General features: G+C 40.1%; 1 long non-coding RNA gene and 1 pseudogene across 1 annotated transcript in view; one reads left to right on the forward strand and one right to left on the reverse strand.

The window, feature by feature from the left end:
• Nucleotides 1–16,561, reverse strand: part of LOC139477217 (uncharacterized) — a 136,205-nt gene that overhangs the window by 76,089 nt on the left and 43,555 nt on the right. The gene's annotated exons all lie outside the window — the stretch shown is intronic.
• LOC139477224 (uncharacterized) lies at nucleotides 4,411–11,756 on the forward strand (annotated as a pseudogene).

The raw sequence follows: 16,561 nt of genomic DNA on the forward strand, positions 1-16,561 counted from the left end.
GAGCCAGAACCCCCAATACCTATACTACTACAGTTTCTACGCCGTTATAATCGTCCCGCTGTGCTTTGTCAACAAAGCGTCGATATAGTGAGTGAGTGAGTTAAAATGTAACGTTGCAACGGCATTAGCAACATAGCGACGAGAACAAGTCAATATATACGGGGGGCACGGGGGGCACGGGGGGCACGGGGGGCACGGGGGGCGGGGGCACGGGGGGCACGGGGGGCCAAGTCGTCTGAGGCGCCGCGATTTACTGTGCAGAGTTGCGTTCCTTGGGCACGCAGGAAACCTATGATTGTGGGTTCGAATCCATCGAGCAAGGCGAGTGATTTTTTTCTGGTTTTGGTTTGTTGTTTTACGCTGCACTCAGCAATATTCCAGCTGTATGATTGCAGTCTCTCAGTAATCGAAGTCTGGACCAGACAATCCAGTGATTTACATCATGAACATCGATCCACGCAATTGGGATCGATGGCATGCATCAACCAAGTCAGCGAGCCTGACCACCCGATCCCGTTAGTCGCCTCTTAGGAAAAGCATAGTCTACTTTTACGGCAAGCATGGGTTGCTGAAGACCTATTCTACCCCGGATCTTCACTGGTCACGAGGCGAGTGGAGTGGGACGAGTGGAGTAACGTGTACATTCATACTTGAACTTTGCATGCTATCGACATTCAACATTGACAAAAAGGCGTTGCTGGTTGTAAATTGACGTTTGAATACAACCTCCGACTGTCTCGTCAAGGAGCAGCCAGGCAATAGAGTGCGGGCTTTCTCACGAGCAATAACAATGAAAGCTTAGATTCTTATTCTAAAACATGTTTGCAAACACAAACACCACCAAGTTACTAAGATGAGGGTAGGATGTTACGGGTACTCGGATCGGGTGGGTACTGAATAGGACCAGGTATCCACAGAACTACCCGGGCCCGTGGAATTGTGAAACGTGAAATTTTTTTTATGACATTAATAATAAAATTTCATGGTTAAACTTGGAGCGTTAACGTACAAGTCGCTAATGTTTGCATTTCTTTCTGACTATGTACACATCCCTTCTGATTTTTATATGTTTGAGTAAAGACAAAGTTTCAGTCAACTTCAATGTAGGCACGATCAAATCGTTTTATACTATATCTAAATACTTTTTGTTAAGGCTCCAGGACAAATGGACTGCTGTATGTTACTCTCATTTGCAGCAGGAAGGTCAAGACTCGGCGCTGAAAATGAAAACGCTTCAACTTATGTTTTCTTTATTAAAAAAAGCGATATCGTGAACCATTAACTGCTGCATACGACCCTGAACCTTATCAATGAATGGATGGTTGAAGAAACAACACAATGTTTAACCCTAATCAGTTAATTACTAATAATTGGCATCTTCTTTCTTTGAATATTCATTTGATGTGAGTTTTAGTATAATCTGACAACGTGTTTCAAATTGTGACTTTGCACATGTATAATGACTGGTTCAGTCATGTTATGTATCAGTCTACAAAATATAATTAACATGTACATCTAGTTATTATATCTTTCTAAAAGTGATAAATATATGTTACATATTCACCTGTAACTATCCACGGGATCGGAGTTCTTGTAAGTATCCAGACTGATACGAACACCCTAAGCAAGCTGTCACACAATGCTTATGTCACTACATATAAGCACCCCGCTACATATGAGCACCCCGCTACATATAAGCACCCCGCTACATATGAGAACCCCGCTACATATGAGCACCCCGCTACATATGAGCACCCCGCTACATATGAGCACCCCGCTACATATAATCACCCCGCTACATATAAGCACCCCGCTACATATGAGCACCCTGCTACATATAATCACCCCGCTACATATAAGCACCCTGCTACATATGAGCACCCCACTACATATAATAACCCCGCTACATATGAGCACCCTGCTACATATAAGCACCCCGCTACATATGAGCAACCCGCTACATATAAGCACCCTGCCAGAATGTGTTATGGGAGACACTGATCGACTGTGTCGTTAAGGTTGTAGGATACGGCGAGTGCAACTTTAGAAATCGTTTGCAGTCGTCTGTGTTAACGTCATTTCAAGAATACAACCTGAAAAACATGTGAACATGTGTCAAGATATTCAGTTCCTGTGGCGGTTACATGTGTAAGTCATAATTGATCAACTAGCCGATCTTTGAATGGTGAATAAAGATGCGTCAAACAGACACTAAGGTAAATTCATAGATTGCAATGTCAGCCTAGGCACGGATTGAGTCGATACTACGATAGTTTAGATGTGCATTTCTTCGTTTGTTCATTAGGATAGGCCGCAGCGAGGGTATTCGTGAACCATCACGCAGTCACGCTCTCCGACATTTGTCAATATATACTGAAGCGATGAGACCAAGAATATAGGTTCTAAATGATCAGAAAGAACGCTTATGTATGTTTTCATGCTAGGGAATTCCAGGGGTTTTCCCCAGGAATGTGGAAGTAGTCCGTCAGTGCTTACGTCATTTCAAGAACACCATCTCGTGAAAAACGTATGAAGGTCAAATTGTGTCGTTCATACGCGGTCATGTGACCGACCTCTCGTCCAATTGAAAAGCCGTATATCGTGTAAACTTCAAATTAAAAAAAATATGCTTAAGAATGTCAGTTTCGCGGCCATGTGCCGGCCTACCGTCCATTAACATTAAAATGCCGTCTGTTGTGTAAACTTCACATGAACAATATAGTGCCACGGAAAATTAAATCAATTGTTTTAAATTACAGCTCCCTCAATCGGGATATCTTTTTTTTAAATGGCTGAGTAACGTACTCTTTCAATTGTTGTCTTGGAAGGGGACCTCGAAGGATACACGGGGATTTACAGCTCAGCAGGGAGTGATGATCAGTTCGATAAAATGTCAAATGGAATCTCCCCTGTGGTCAGTGGTAAGAACACCATTCCCTAAGTCATCTGAAGTAAAGATCCGGATTCGGACAGCCTTGCTCAATCAAACAAACCAGTCAAAACGTTTTCAGTGGGGAATGCATGAAGAGGCATTCAATCTGGTGGACGCTGCTTTGGCATCATGTTAGCCTTCCAAAACAAGACTTCCGCTTCCAACTGCGTCGGGAGTCACATGTGTACGTATCCCATACCCACAAAATACTATTTTCGTCGAATCTTGGATATCGTTCAGCATACCACCCAGGAATGACCAGGAACCTATAAAAACGTACAGTATGCGACTGCTGTTGCCAGCTTCTTTGGTATACATACATTGGGATTTGTTCAGTTGTGCATTGAGGGCAAAGAACTAGATATAGGTGCCGCGCCTGATCCGGCTGGGATTTTGTGAGTAACCTCTGATCCAAGGTCAACAACAAGCAGACCCTTTTGATTCTGTGTGCATCTCCTCGCATTTGGTGGAATATCAAATGGCTTATTAGTAATCTATGTTCATATGTCCCCTCTAATACTGAAAGACAAAGTTGAGACCAAGTCCCCTCAGCACAAATGCCACCTGACTGCTCCAGGGGCACACACATACCATTAGCATCTATGTAATGAGGTGAATCGAGGTGAGATGAAATGGGGATTAACGTCGCGTCCAAGATTATTGCACTTATATAGCGACGTGCATGCGCGTGTGTGTTTGGCTGCTTGTACTAGTCCGGACTGATTCCGATTTACAGTGTTAGCCCCGTGAGATATCATGTCGCAGTTTAACATAAATGCCCAACTCAGACACAGTATACTGACCCCACACAATTGGGGTCGATGACATGCATCAACCAAGTGAGCGAGCCTGACCACCCGACACCGTTAGTCGCCTCTTACGAGAAGCATAGGCGCCCTTAACAGCACACATGGATTGCTGAAGACCTATTCTACCTCGGATCTTCACGGGACCCATCAAAGAGGTAGTGGTCTTGCAAATATCTTCAGCACTGTCCATGCTCAATGCCCAGGAGTCCGCCGCCCCACTCACAACATTGAAACAGTACCGTCTAGACTCAGAAGCAGTTTACTCCTGTGCATTTCGCAGAGAAAGGGGCCAAATCATGTGACATATTACCCCACCCTTATCTCTCCAATAACATAACTCCGCCCTGTTTACAGCCAGTGCCTGTCACTGCCCATTAGAGTAGGAGGATATTCTGACCAGATGACAACACCAGCTAGCTACATCAGGTACTCTGCATGTGACCAGCGTGAGTAGCTCTCCAAGGTTTGCATTTAAAGCTGAAGGAAATATATAACATCATGCACAGGTAAACGATAACTTGATAATTTTGTGGAAACATTTGTAAAATATTATCGCTACCACAAATAATTTTAGCATTTAATTTCAACTGAAAGTCAAGTTTCACTTTACATGTACATATTTGATGAATACTAACTGACAGAACCAGATCACTTCACAGGTGGTGCACGATGACGTCACAGGAAACGACCCGAATGAGATTGCCAGGTGTGGAGGGGAATCCCCGCGTGAAAGTAGGTCACACTATCCTGACTAGATTTGTTGTGTGTGAGCCATGAACCCTATACAGTTAGTGCAGTATACAATAGGGGATGTAGTATTCATGTTAGAAATATCCAAATAGTTTAATGCTATGTAGAAATACAAACTAACACTGACATGTTTTATTCAATACAATTTGAGTGAATCTGTAGAATTAAGATATTATCACATATTTAAACCATGTATTCTATCAGTATCACCAGCTATCACATACGCGAGACACTGTGTATACAAGCAGGGAGAGGGTCTACCTAATTGATAACGGCTGTGGGCTGAATTTAAGCGTCATTTGGCGGCAGTCAGTTGACATTATGTGGGTAGGATATAGGTCACACCTGAGTAAACACTGTGTGTGGGGAGAGCGTTTGCCTATTGATAACGGCTGCGCGCTCTATTTAAGCATCAGTTTTGCAACAAACAGTTGACAGAGAAGGACGTGTCTAGAACACTCTCAAGCATATCAAGCTTTCTACACCCGGCTCGGCTATTTAACCATACAGGTGTGTGGTATGTTAATACAATGTGTCGCATAGTTTACACAGGCAGTTTTCCTCTCCGTTAGGCCGTAAATCACAATTGCTATGGTTTGAGTTACAAAAAAGTTTTCATCCTGAATTTAAAAACTGAATAACAAACGCATTCATATGTATTTACAGTAATTCATTATACATAATACTCTATGAAGTGTCATGTGTATTCCGTTGAGTGTAAGATATGAAAAAAAAATACAAGCAAGAAAAACATATTTATAGAAATAAGAATCATTTCTTTTATATCTTTACAAACAGAATGGACACCAAAAAAAGACTTCCTTGAAAATGTAAAGTCTCTCTATGACCTTGAGTTTTGGGCCACTGCTAACAACTTTACCAATGATCCCGATGTAAACTTGAAGAGAATCGATCTGATGTCCAAACAACTTCCTAACAACAATGACCAGACACAACGCAGCACTTCTCACAAAAACGATCTTTGTAACCAAGTCTTCAAAAGTAATTTCACTTTAATGAGACATAAGCGTACAGTGCACTCCAAGGAAAACTTTCAGTGTGAGAATTGTTTGGTCATGTTTAGCAGACGTGATAGCTTACAAAGACATCAATGTAACCGGAAAAGGCCAGCCCAAGAAGATAATCAGTCTCCAAAGAAACGTCTTCGGTTTTCCTCTCCCCCTGAAAACTCCCTTCCCCTGCAAGATACGATACATGCAATTGGTGTGGTCATTTCAAGTGTATTTTATCTGGAAAACTCCTCTGTGAGAGCTGTGATAAGAAAGGTCGTGAGTGCATCTCCTGCCCCTGAGCGGCTATACAGTCAACGAGTGGATGAATGCAATAGATGTGTTAACAGACGAGAGTGATACCTGTCGAGAGGTAATCAGGTTGGGGGAAGGTCGGCTCTCGCGGGATCACTGAGGACAACAACACTGACTCCGAGTGATGTCAACCATGTAGATATTCTGCAATTCTTTGCTGATGAACGAACCAATATCATTGAGATATTACATGACTTTTTAGAACATCAGAAAGGTATGAAATGGTTTCTTACCCTTAAGTTAAAGTATGTCAAATATGACGAAAATAACGATAGTTATTTAGCTGATTCGGTCGTGAAGTCTACAAACTTTTGGACTCATAATTTTTCGGAAATTGATGATCAAATAGCTCAGGCGTTTCAAAATTTATATACATCAACACAGGAATTTCAGTCCGAGGGAAGTGGTTGGATTTTAGATCATATAGTGCATTTGGAAGTAAATACAGCAGAATATGTACCCCTGTCATCCAGCTCTTACATTCCACTGCCAAAGTACTTACAAAATAAGACAGCAATCTTAAATGTAAAAAATAATTATCAGAAATTCTTTGTTTGGTCTATTCGTTCTTCCCTACATCCTGTTTCCTATAAAGATAATGCAAATCGAGTGACAAAGTATGTAGGGTATGAATCCGAGCTAGACCTGAATGGTATTGACATACCAATACCCCTCTCTCAAGTTTCCAAATTTGAACAACAAAACCACATTTCTGTCAATGTATTTGTCTACGAGGCGAAAGATGGTGTGTTTCCTCTCCATATCAGTAGGCAACCATTTGATAGAACTGTTGACCTATTGCTCCTAACTGAAGGAGAAAAGAGACATTTTTGTCTCATTCGAAATTTCAGCCATCTTATGGCAGAACCAAACATGATGGAAAAACATTCTATTGTAGACGCTGTCTGCATGGTTTTATCCGGCAGAATTTGTGAGATGATCATGCCTTCTATTGTTCAGATCATAATGCCCAGAAAATGAGATTACCCAGTGAACACAACAAATGGATTAGATTTTTATCTGTTCAGAAACAGCTAAAAGTCTCCTATGTTATTTATGCAGATTTTGAGGCAATCACCAGGAAAGTTAAACAAACTGAAAATAACACATCAAACACGACTGTTTATCAGAAACATGAGCCTTCCGGGTTCTGTTACAAAGTGGTCTGTTCAAAACCTACTGGTACAAAACCTGCAGTGACCTATAGAGGCCCTGTAGTCATTTCGCATTTTATTGAATGCTTGTTGGATGAAGCACATCTTTCTATGAAAAGTTTAAAGTTCCTGAAATTTTAAAAATGATTGAAACTGATGAGTTAGCATTTCAAATGGCAGATACATGTCATATTTGTCAGAAACCCTTTGATGAAGAGTCTATCAAGATTCGTGACCACGACCATTTAGAAGAGGGGTATAACTATCCAGGGGCTGCCCATCAAAAATGTAATCTGCAATTTCAGTTTAGAAAGGTGAAAGGTAAACATAGTTTTCCAAGGGAAGAATTCTTTATCCCTGTGATATTTCACAACCTCCGTGGTTATGACAGTCATCTGATCATGAAACAGTTAGACAAGTCTGTAAAACAGAAGCTGAGTTGTTTGGCAAAAAACATGGAGAAATACATTTCATTTTCCATCGGCCATTTGAGGTTCATTGATTCATGTCAGTTTCTTCAATCCTCTCTGGGAAAACTTGTTGAAAATCTAAAGAAAAAAGACCCTTCCAAATTTATCCATTTAAGGCATGAATTTGCAGATCCAACTCAGGTAGAGCTATTATTGAGAAAGGGAGTATATCCTTATGATTTCATGGGTGATGAAACAAAATTTGAAATGAAATAACTTCCCGAAAAAGAGGATTTTTACAATAGCTTATCAGATAGTTCCATCTCTGATGAATATTATGACCATGCACAAAATGAGTGGTCTACATTCCACATTCAGGACATGGGGCAGTATCATGACTTGTACATGCTAACTGACGTTTTACTTTTGGCTGATGTGTTTGAAAACTTTAGAAGAACAGCTTTAGAAAACTACCAATTAGATCCAGGACACTATTACACGCTACCTGGGTTTGGATGGGATGCAATGTTGAAAATGGGAAATGTAGAGCTAGAGCGGCTGACAGATGTGGAAATGCTGCTCATGATAGAGTCAGGACTCAGGGGTGGTATCAGCATAGTATCCAAAAAGTATTCTGAATCAAACCTACCAGGTCAGAAACATTACAAAACTGATGAACCGAATAGACACCTTATTTACTTTGACGCGAATAATCTTTATGGGTGAGCTATGTGCCAAGCCCTCCCTGAGCGAGATTTCCAGTGGGTAGATAACTTTGAGCATTTAGATATAAGGAATATTCCAGCTGACGCAGATATAGGTTTCATTCTTGAGGTTGACCTTGACTACCCATCTGGTTTACATGACAGTCACAGTGACTACCCTTTAGCACCCCAGTCTATGACAGTGACACATGACATGCTTTCTAAATATTCTCAGGATTTGAAAGTTGGCTTAAACATTAAGGGAACACCATGTAGAAAGCTTGTACCGAACTTGTTAAACAAACAGAAATATGTTATTCATTACAGAAATTTACAGTTTTATCTGAATCAAGGCATGGTTCTAAGCAAAATTCATAGAGTCATTCAGTTTAAGCAGTCAACATGGCTAGAACCTTTCATTTATTTCAACACAGAGAAACGTAAACAATCTTCAAATAAAACAGACAAAGCGTTTTTCAAATTGATGAACAATTCTTGTTTTGGTCGTTCCATGATGAATGTCCGAAAACATGTCAATGTTGAACTGGTGAATTCAGCCAAACGTCTAAAGAAACTCTGTGCTAAACCAACATTTGATGCTTTCAAAATTTTTAATCCAGATTTGGCTGCTGTTCACTTGAAAAAGACAACACTGTTTTTGAATCAACCCCACTATGCTGGCTTTTCCATTTTGGATCTCTCAAAGATCCATATGTACTACTTTCATTATAATTTTATCAAACGTAACTATGGAGAGAAAGCCCAGCTCTGTTTTACTGACACTGACTCGCTGTGTTATGAAATAGAAACCCATGACCTGACTGCTGAAATACAAGCAAATATTGATCTGTTTGACACCAGCATGTATAAATCTAACCATCCCCTATATTCCAAAACTAATGAAAACGTTCTGGGAAAATTGAAAGATGAACTTGCTGGGGTGAACATGTTGGAGTTTGTAGGCCTAAGACCTAAAATGTACTTAATGTTTGCTTTGGAAAAGGAAGTAGTAGTGAAGGATGGAAAAGAAGTAGAAAAATCAAATGAAATACAACACCCAAGAGCCAAGGGTATTTCTGAAACTGTTCATGATAAACAACTTCGACATGCTTTGTACAAACAGTGTCTCTTTAAAGAGAAGCAATTAATGCACCAGGTGAAACAAATTCAAAGTCGAGATCATCAACTGTACACAGCTTCTATCAATAGAATCAGCCTCTCCCCTTTTGATGATAAGAGATATGTCCTCAATGATGGAATCCACACACTGGCCCATGGTCATTATAAAATTGGTTCTTAAGAAAAACCATTACATATCTACCCTTTGTGTATGACGTAGTATGACTCAACAGTGTTAGATTTACCCAGCAATGTTATATTGTAAATACCGATTTTAAATTGTTTGAATATTCATGCTACATTACTAATGGTTCAATGTCAATCTTTATTGATTATGTTTATTCTTAAAGACACTTATATATGTCCATTGTACAGATGTGTTGAATGAAAATGATATATATTGTGTTAATTGTATAATTATATGTTGTTATGAATACTTATTGTTGAATAAATATGTTAAATATATCCATTGCGTTTGTGATTGTTTTATGAAACTTCAACTCAAAAAGTTATATTTACAAGACAGTACACAATTGATAATAGTGTGATTGATGTGAATAGACCCCACATGGTAACAGAGTAATGATACAGACTGATTCGCATACATACAGGGGCGGTCGGGTAGCCTAGTGGTTAAACCGTATGCTTGTCACGCCGAAAACCCAGGTTCAATTCCCGACATACAATGTAATGTGTGAAGCCCATTTCTGGTGTCTTCCGCCGTGATATGGCTGGAATATTGCTAAAAGCGACGTAAAACCATACTCACTCACTCACTCACATACATACTTCTTGTTTAAACTACAGGTAAAATTCAAATAAAATGCTGAAAGGTTGCAAAAAAAAGAAAAAAAAGAACAAAGAACTAGTATATTCTATATACATATTTTTATTACATAAATACAAAACATATAACAATATGATATGTACAGTCACATAATTACAGAATAGTTTTTTAATGTACAATAGTTCAATTATTATCAAATATCCTCATCCTCATTATGATTATCTTGGTCATCATCAGATTGGTTGACCAGTTCTAAATCTTCGGCCAGTGACATGTCCACATAAGAGAGGATATCTTTGACCACCGGTTTCATCCAACCGAGTTATTTTATGATCCATTTCATTGCGATCCATGTCAGGGTCTAACTGTTTCATATTCTCTAGAATAGGTTTGAAAAGAGGCCCATTTCCAAAGTAGCCTATATATCTAATGGCTGTCACGAGTCTTTCAAGAAAAGTAGTTTTCCAGCACTTCGTCAATTTCTTTTCAATCCATCTCTCACTCTTCCCTTCATCTTCATACTCTTCTTTCTTGTTCCAGATTTCTTCCCTGCACGTTTTTAGTGTTTGTTCCCACATGTATTCTAAGCCTTTCACCTCCCACTCTTTATCAGCTTCACTGAATTTAGAGGTCATTGTAGGCTGTCTAACATCGCTCTCATCAGCTGTCTGAATTTTAAGTCGTTTCGTTAGGGTTCCCCCTCCATTCTCAGGGCACGATCTGACATGACGCTGAAGGTCATGATTATTTTCAAACACAATACCACACTCATCACAGGAAGGCATAGTTGTATCAGTAGTGTCGTCCTCTGATTCACTGTCCATTGGAGCAGCTACTTCTGAGATGTGATCTCTTCTGGTGTCTGGCTTCAAATGATACTGATTGACAGTCTGCTCCTCTTTTATAGGCTGTGGGGTATTGACTGTTTCAAGTACATAAGGTTGTAGTCTTCCTGATTCCAAGGTAGTAGGACGCAAGTCGATTGTCAGATTGCCATAGGGTTTTTCAACAGCTTCTTAATACACAGACATAAACCAGCCGGTATTGTTGGGATAGATGCGCCTGGCAAACAAGTTGACTTGATGTCTGTCCACAGGGGAATTAAACAGTGTCACGTAATGAGAATTCAAAGCAATGTCACGTGACTCCTTACCTCTGGGAAACAGATTTTGTAACAGTAAGAAAATAATAAGCATAAGCATTCTTATGGTGAGAGGTTCGGGTGAACAGTTGGGAGATGCGTTTATCATCTTTAGCCTCTGACATGAGGTCATCCAGTACGATCATGTTGTTATTCCGAGCATCCAGATAGTTATCCTCGTGCAGGTTGTAAGGAATCCCCTTCACAAACGTCACATAGGGTAACTGTCCACTGATTATCTGATAAAGAGGCTGCCACTCCGTATAACACCAGATAATGTTATTGGGTACAGGTTGGATGCGATTCTGTAGTAAAATGTTGTACACAAACATAGTCTTGCCACTTCCACTTGGACCCACCACCACAGTATTGGATGGAATGGTAAAGTAGAACTGTTCTTTTAGTGCTGGAGGAGGAGGAGGAGACGTGGGAGGAGGAGGTGGAGGAGGTGAGGTTCCTGGAGGAGGAGGAGGAGGAGGAGGATATGAATGCATCTGTCTCCTATGTCTATGCATTTTATCATTTCTTAGAGAACTGTCTCCCACAATCAGGACACGATGTGGACTCCATGACGATAGAAATGCAACTGACACTGGAACAAGAGGAAGACCCTTATATACTCTGAAGATCAGTTTCTGGGATCCAACTGTTAAACTTTTTGGGATAACCCATCCATTTCACAAACACCTCTTTTACGCCAGCTCGCTTCCTTTTCTTCAAAACATTCTCCACTCTCCACACTGTGTCTGCGGGCTTGTCCTCTCTCTGTAGTTCATTTGCATAGAAACTGCCTTGAACCGGATCATCAGCCATATCTTTCAACAGATAGATAGGCATACCATCACGATAGAACCTTCTTCTGATAATAAAGATTTCCTCAGTCCATTTTTTTTAGTCCAATACATTTATAGCTATGAGTAAGTATTTCACACCGTCATTGTCCGAGGCTATATTAGATACATCAGCCAAGTCAATATCCCATCGAGCATTGAGGCCTGAAGCCACCACTCTGTTCCGCTTGAACTTGTATCTTAAAGGTCGCTCAAGCGAATAGGCATCTTGGGATGTCAACCACTTCTTTATGTGATGCAAACTAATATCAAATTTCCCCTCCTTTTTCACAATGTGATACAACTTAGCAGGTCCAGAAAAGGAGGCTGGGTGTTTGGGATTCAAATAAATACTAGACAAATATGCTTTCCATCCGTCTGCAGGCATGGTTACACGTGAAATGAAGCCTACACGACGTAAATAGAGCTTATATGTTTATCAACTACATAGCCTATCAAAACTACAGAGACGGGCCTATGTCACCTTCAATAACAAACGTACTTGTGTGTTTATGTTAACCCGTGGATACAGAGGACTGCGCTGCCTTCCTCAAAGGTTTGTTTACTCAACTGATGTGCCTTCAGTGGACAATGCTGGTATGTGACCTAGTTTATCACTCTGTTTACAGTAACAAAACCTTCTCCTTTACCTATGCAACTAATGTAAACCTAAAAGAACTGACAACATTGCTTCCTCACTATTTCAAAGGAATTTCATACATACTATTCTATAGATTTTGATACTTATTAGTCCATGTTTAAATGTGTAACCGTTGATCTGTCTATAGCGCGGGGATTCCCCTCCACACCTGGCAATCTCATTCGGTCGTTTCCTGTGACGTCATCGTGCTCCACCGGTGAAGTGATGTGGTTCTGTCAGTTAGTATTCATCACATATTCCTTATCTAACGTGGTATGGAGCAAAGCCATCACGACATCAATAAAGTAAACAATATTTCAATACAAAACAGAGCTCCTAATGCCAAAAAATGAATACAAGAAGAATCATCAAGACATGACACATCGCCCCCGTTCTCGTGCAGTTCAGAAATGGAGTTTGGCTACTTTCACAGCACTTTTGGTTCATTGATACCTTCAGGTCTGTGGTGAAAATAAATTAATGTTGTTCAGTATTTTTCAATTTCCCAAATCTTCAAAAGGCACCAGTTCACCACTAGACTTATCTGTACAGCAAGTTTCCAACTTGTCAAAACAAAGATAACTAAAACAAATAAATATCCGAACATCAAAAGGCACCAGTTCACTACTAGACTGATCTAGTATAGCAAGTTTCAACAAGCAATATTAAACGGTTTAGGAGTTCTGCTCCGGAAACGGACAAGAGTCATCCTAAGATGACAAATCCCCCCGGCCCCCACAATAGCAAATGACACCACTTTAGCCCCTGGTTCATACATGTACCATGTTTGTTTGAGAATGAAAAATGTTTCACAGTTTTCACGTCTGTTCCGGAAATCGACTAACGGAGGGACGGACATGCTGATCACTTTATCACCCCGTTTTTCGAACCGGGGGTATAAAAAGGACTAGGGGCTGACCTAAAGCCACATTCTACCATTATTTACCAGGATATACCCGTAGCTCTTGCTTGCAAATTATTCAAAACATTAATATGAATCAAGATGTTCACGGTGTTGCACGCATGGCAATTGACAGTCAGATGTAAACCAGCCAAATCTGGCATTTTACTAAATTTAAAATATTCTAAATTAAAACATATAGATTATGAAGTTTGTTTGTTGTTTAACGCCGCACTCAGCAATATTCCAGGTATTTGGCGGCGGTCTGTAAATAATCGAGTCTGGAGCCGACAAGCCAGCGATTGATATCATAAGCATCGATCTACGCAATTGGTATACAGTTACATGCATCAACCAAGTCAGCCAGTCTGATATGTTTTGAACTTGTTCAGTTTTAACAAAAATGATTCTATTTCATGGGGCAGATCAGAATCAAGACTCACAAAAGGGTGAGTGAGTGAGTATGGTTTTACGCCGCTTTTAGCAATTCCAGCAATATTACGGCGGGGGACACCAGAAAAATGGGCTTCACACATTGCACCCATGTCGGGAATTGAACCCGGGCCTTCGGCGTGACGAGACTCACACAAGTCTCTAAGACAATGATTAGTAGTATAAATAATAATTCCAAGATTATAGAAATACTACGAAGAAATTGTCCCTGTAAAAGACCGGCGTACTGTCAGCTGATCTAGACTTGCCCAATATAAGGATAGAATGACTATACATCCACATATGTATCCTTTGTGTCAATCCAGTTTGTGTCAATCTGAGAATAATATGTTAATATAATTACATTATTTATTTCTGGAAATGTACTATATGTGACGCTTACAATTCGCATAGATTCACATAGCTAGTGCAAAATGATATATAAAGATTTGTCAAATGTCAGCGAAATGTGCCCTTTCACAGTGTATCGACCCAGACTTATCAATGTTTCCTTGTCAGGCGTATTTCCCGAGAATACAGCGTGGGTGTAGCCCACTGTGAGTAAAGGGGGGGGGGGGCGGCTAGTTTCAGTCAGGGTTTATAGTTACTATTACCGATACCAAGCTGTCGATAGAAATATTTTTATCTCAATTTCTGACTACCTTTCACCCCTATGGGTGATTCTACTCATTCCCGAGGAATAACTTGTTTAGGGCTTAAATCGTACGACAAGCGCTCATATAGTGTTTAAGGCTGTATAGTCTGTTGAGTCAAATGACCCAGGAGTTTATAGCACTAGCATGTACACAAGTGGTTTATGGCAAGGTGTCTGGATTTGTGATTAAGGAAACCTGTCAAGGCCATCAGCTAGTGTTAGTTGTCGAATTTCGGTAACCCCACTTTATAATATTTGTATTGTTTCACTGTCACGTTGTATTGAGGATATGGGCCTCGACCCACACAAGCATGAAGGTCGACCAGATAAACAACAGGTATAACTTCCTTGTGGGAATTAATAATAGTTAGGCTGGGCGTCAGGTTTCTGTCTGTTGTTTTTTCGTAAGTTTTAGACCATTGACTCATTCTAATGCTAGTTTTTCGGTATATCCCAATTCATAATAAATGAATGAAGTATGACAGGCCATGATATGCATAACTACCTTGCGGCGCATTAGACGACCGGGCCACCCGTGTCCCATTTTGATAAAGGTTACGATGACACTCAGTCAAACGGGTAACACATTCTTTATTAACAAACCGCATTTTAGTCGTCTCTTAGGCAATCAAGGCTACTTTTGACGTATTCCTATAACATAAAGCATTTCAATTTACACGTGGCCACTTCATGATAATTGTATTCTTCTCCACCCAGGAATTGTCCGAGCTGTTTTTGTGGTAGTTTGGCTTCGACTGCTGTCGATCGATGCACCAACTGCCATCCCGCCATTTTGTTGACTCAAATGTATATAGCAGTGGCTAGTTGCTGGGGTTGACTTCGTTTCCTTCAAACTTCCCAGCTTATTGAGGGTTGACTCTGGACTCCTTACACTGAGTTTTTAGTTTATTTTCTTTCAATGGCAGGCTTTGTACCAGATAGTAATATATAGCGGGATAGCTATTTACTCAATACTTACCTGTGCTTTGGGTCACGTGATTCCCCTGTTTCCATAACAAGATAACACTGTCTCACCAGAATGCATGCCACTGCGTATATAATACATGGTTCCGTTGTCAACGTATTTCCACACTTAAATTTACCATATACTTCCTTATTTGATCAATTGCTATAGACTGGCAAAGGATATAAATATTTCCGTCATTGTAACGCCAAATCTACTACTTGAATACCAGCAGTAGAGTATTGTAAAACTTGGCTTGACTGTTATTTGCTTACCTTGATGAAATAAGAAAAAGGAATCGTCACAATCCGCAACTTCATATGAAAAGACCCTGAAATCCATTCGCGGCAGTTCTTCAGAATACCTGTAACCTGCTCGAGTACACAAGTCAAGTCTGTTAGTGCAGTGAACACATCTCGTCACGTGGCTTGACGTGTTCTAAATTTAGGATTGAAAAGAAACTGTTATGCATCTTGTCCTCACCATATTGAGGACGCCACAGTGATGTGTATTTAGCGTTATGAATGAACATGAACATACAATATACTACCGTTATAACGAACTCAACGGGACCAATAATTTCAGTTTGTAATAACCTTAGTTCGGTAAAACCATAAATACAACATGTATACAACAAATGGCCGGGACTAAACAATATGTTTGTAAGCGTGATCATTATAGTTTACTGTACGTATTTTACGAGGAACTATAAGAGAAATATATATTCTGTCAGAAACAAGTGTATTCTAATCGGACGTTTAGTGGTGCTGTATTTTGTTCATACGTTGAAGGTCTAAGATTATCTCTTTACTTAAGATAGTCCTTCCGAATATTATTATTCACTTCAAAAAAGAAATCATTATTATCCGATTATCTGTCAAGCTCAGGAGCCAGTTTTCGGAAAATTGTACGAGAATGTTTTGTATATTATCACACCCGGACCAGGCAACTCTATGCTTGAACAAATAATAACCGCTGTTAGGGCACGATGACACACACAACCCGTTA

Source organism: Haliotis cracherodii, unplaced genomic scaffold (genome assembly GCF_022045235.1).
Source record: "Haliotis cracherodii isolate W230 unplaced genomic scaffold, xgHalCrac1.p SCAF_32, whole genome shotgun sequence".
NCBI classification, from domain to species: Eukaryota; Metazoa; Mollusca; class Gastropoda; order Lepetellida; family Haliotidae; genus Haliotis; species Haliotis cracherodii.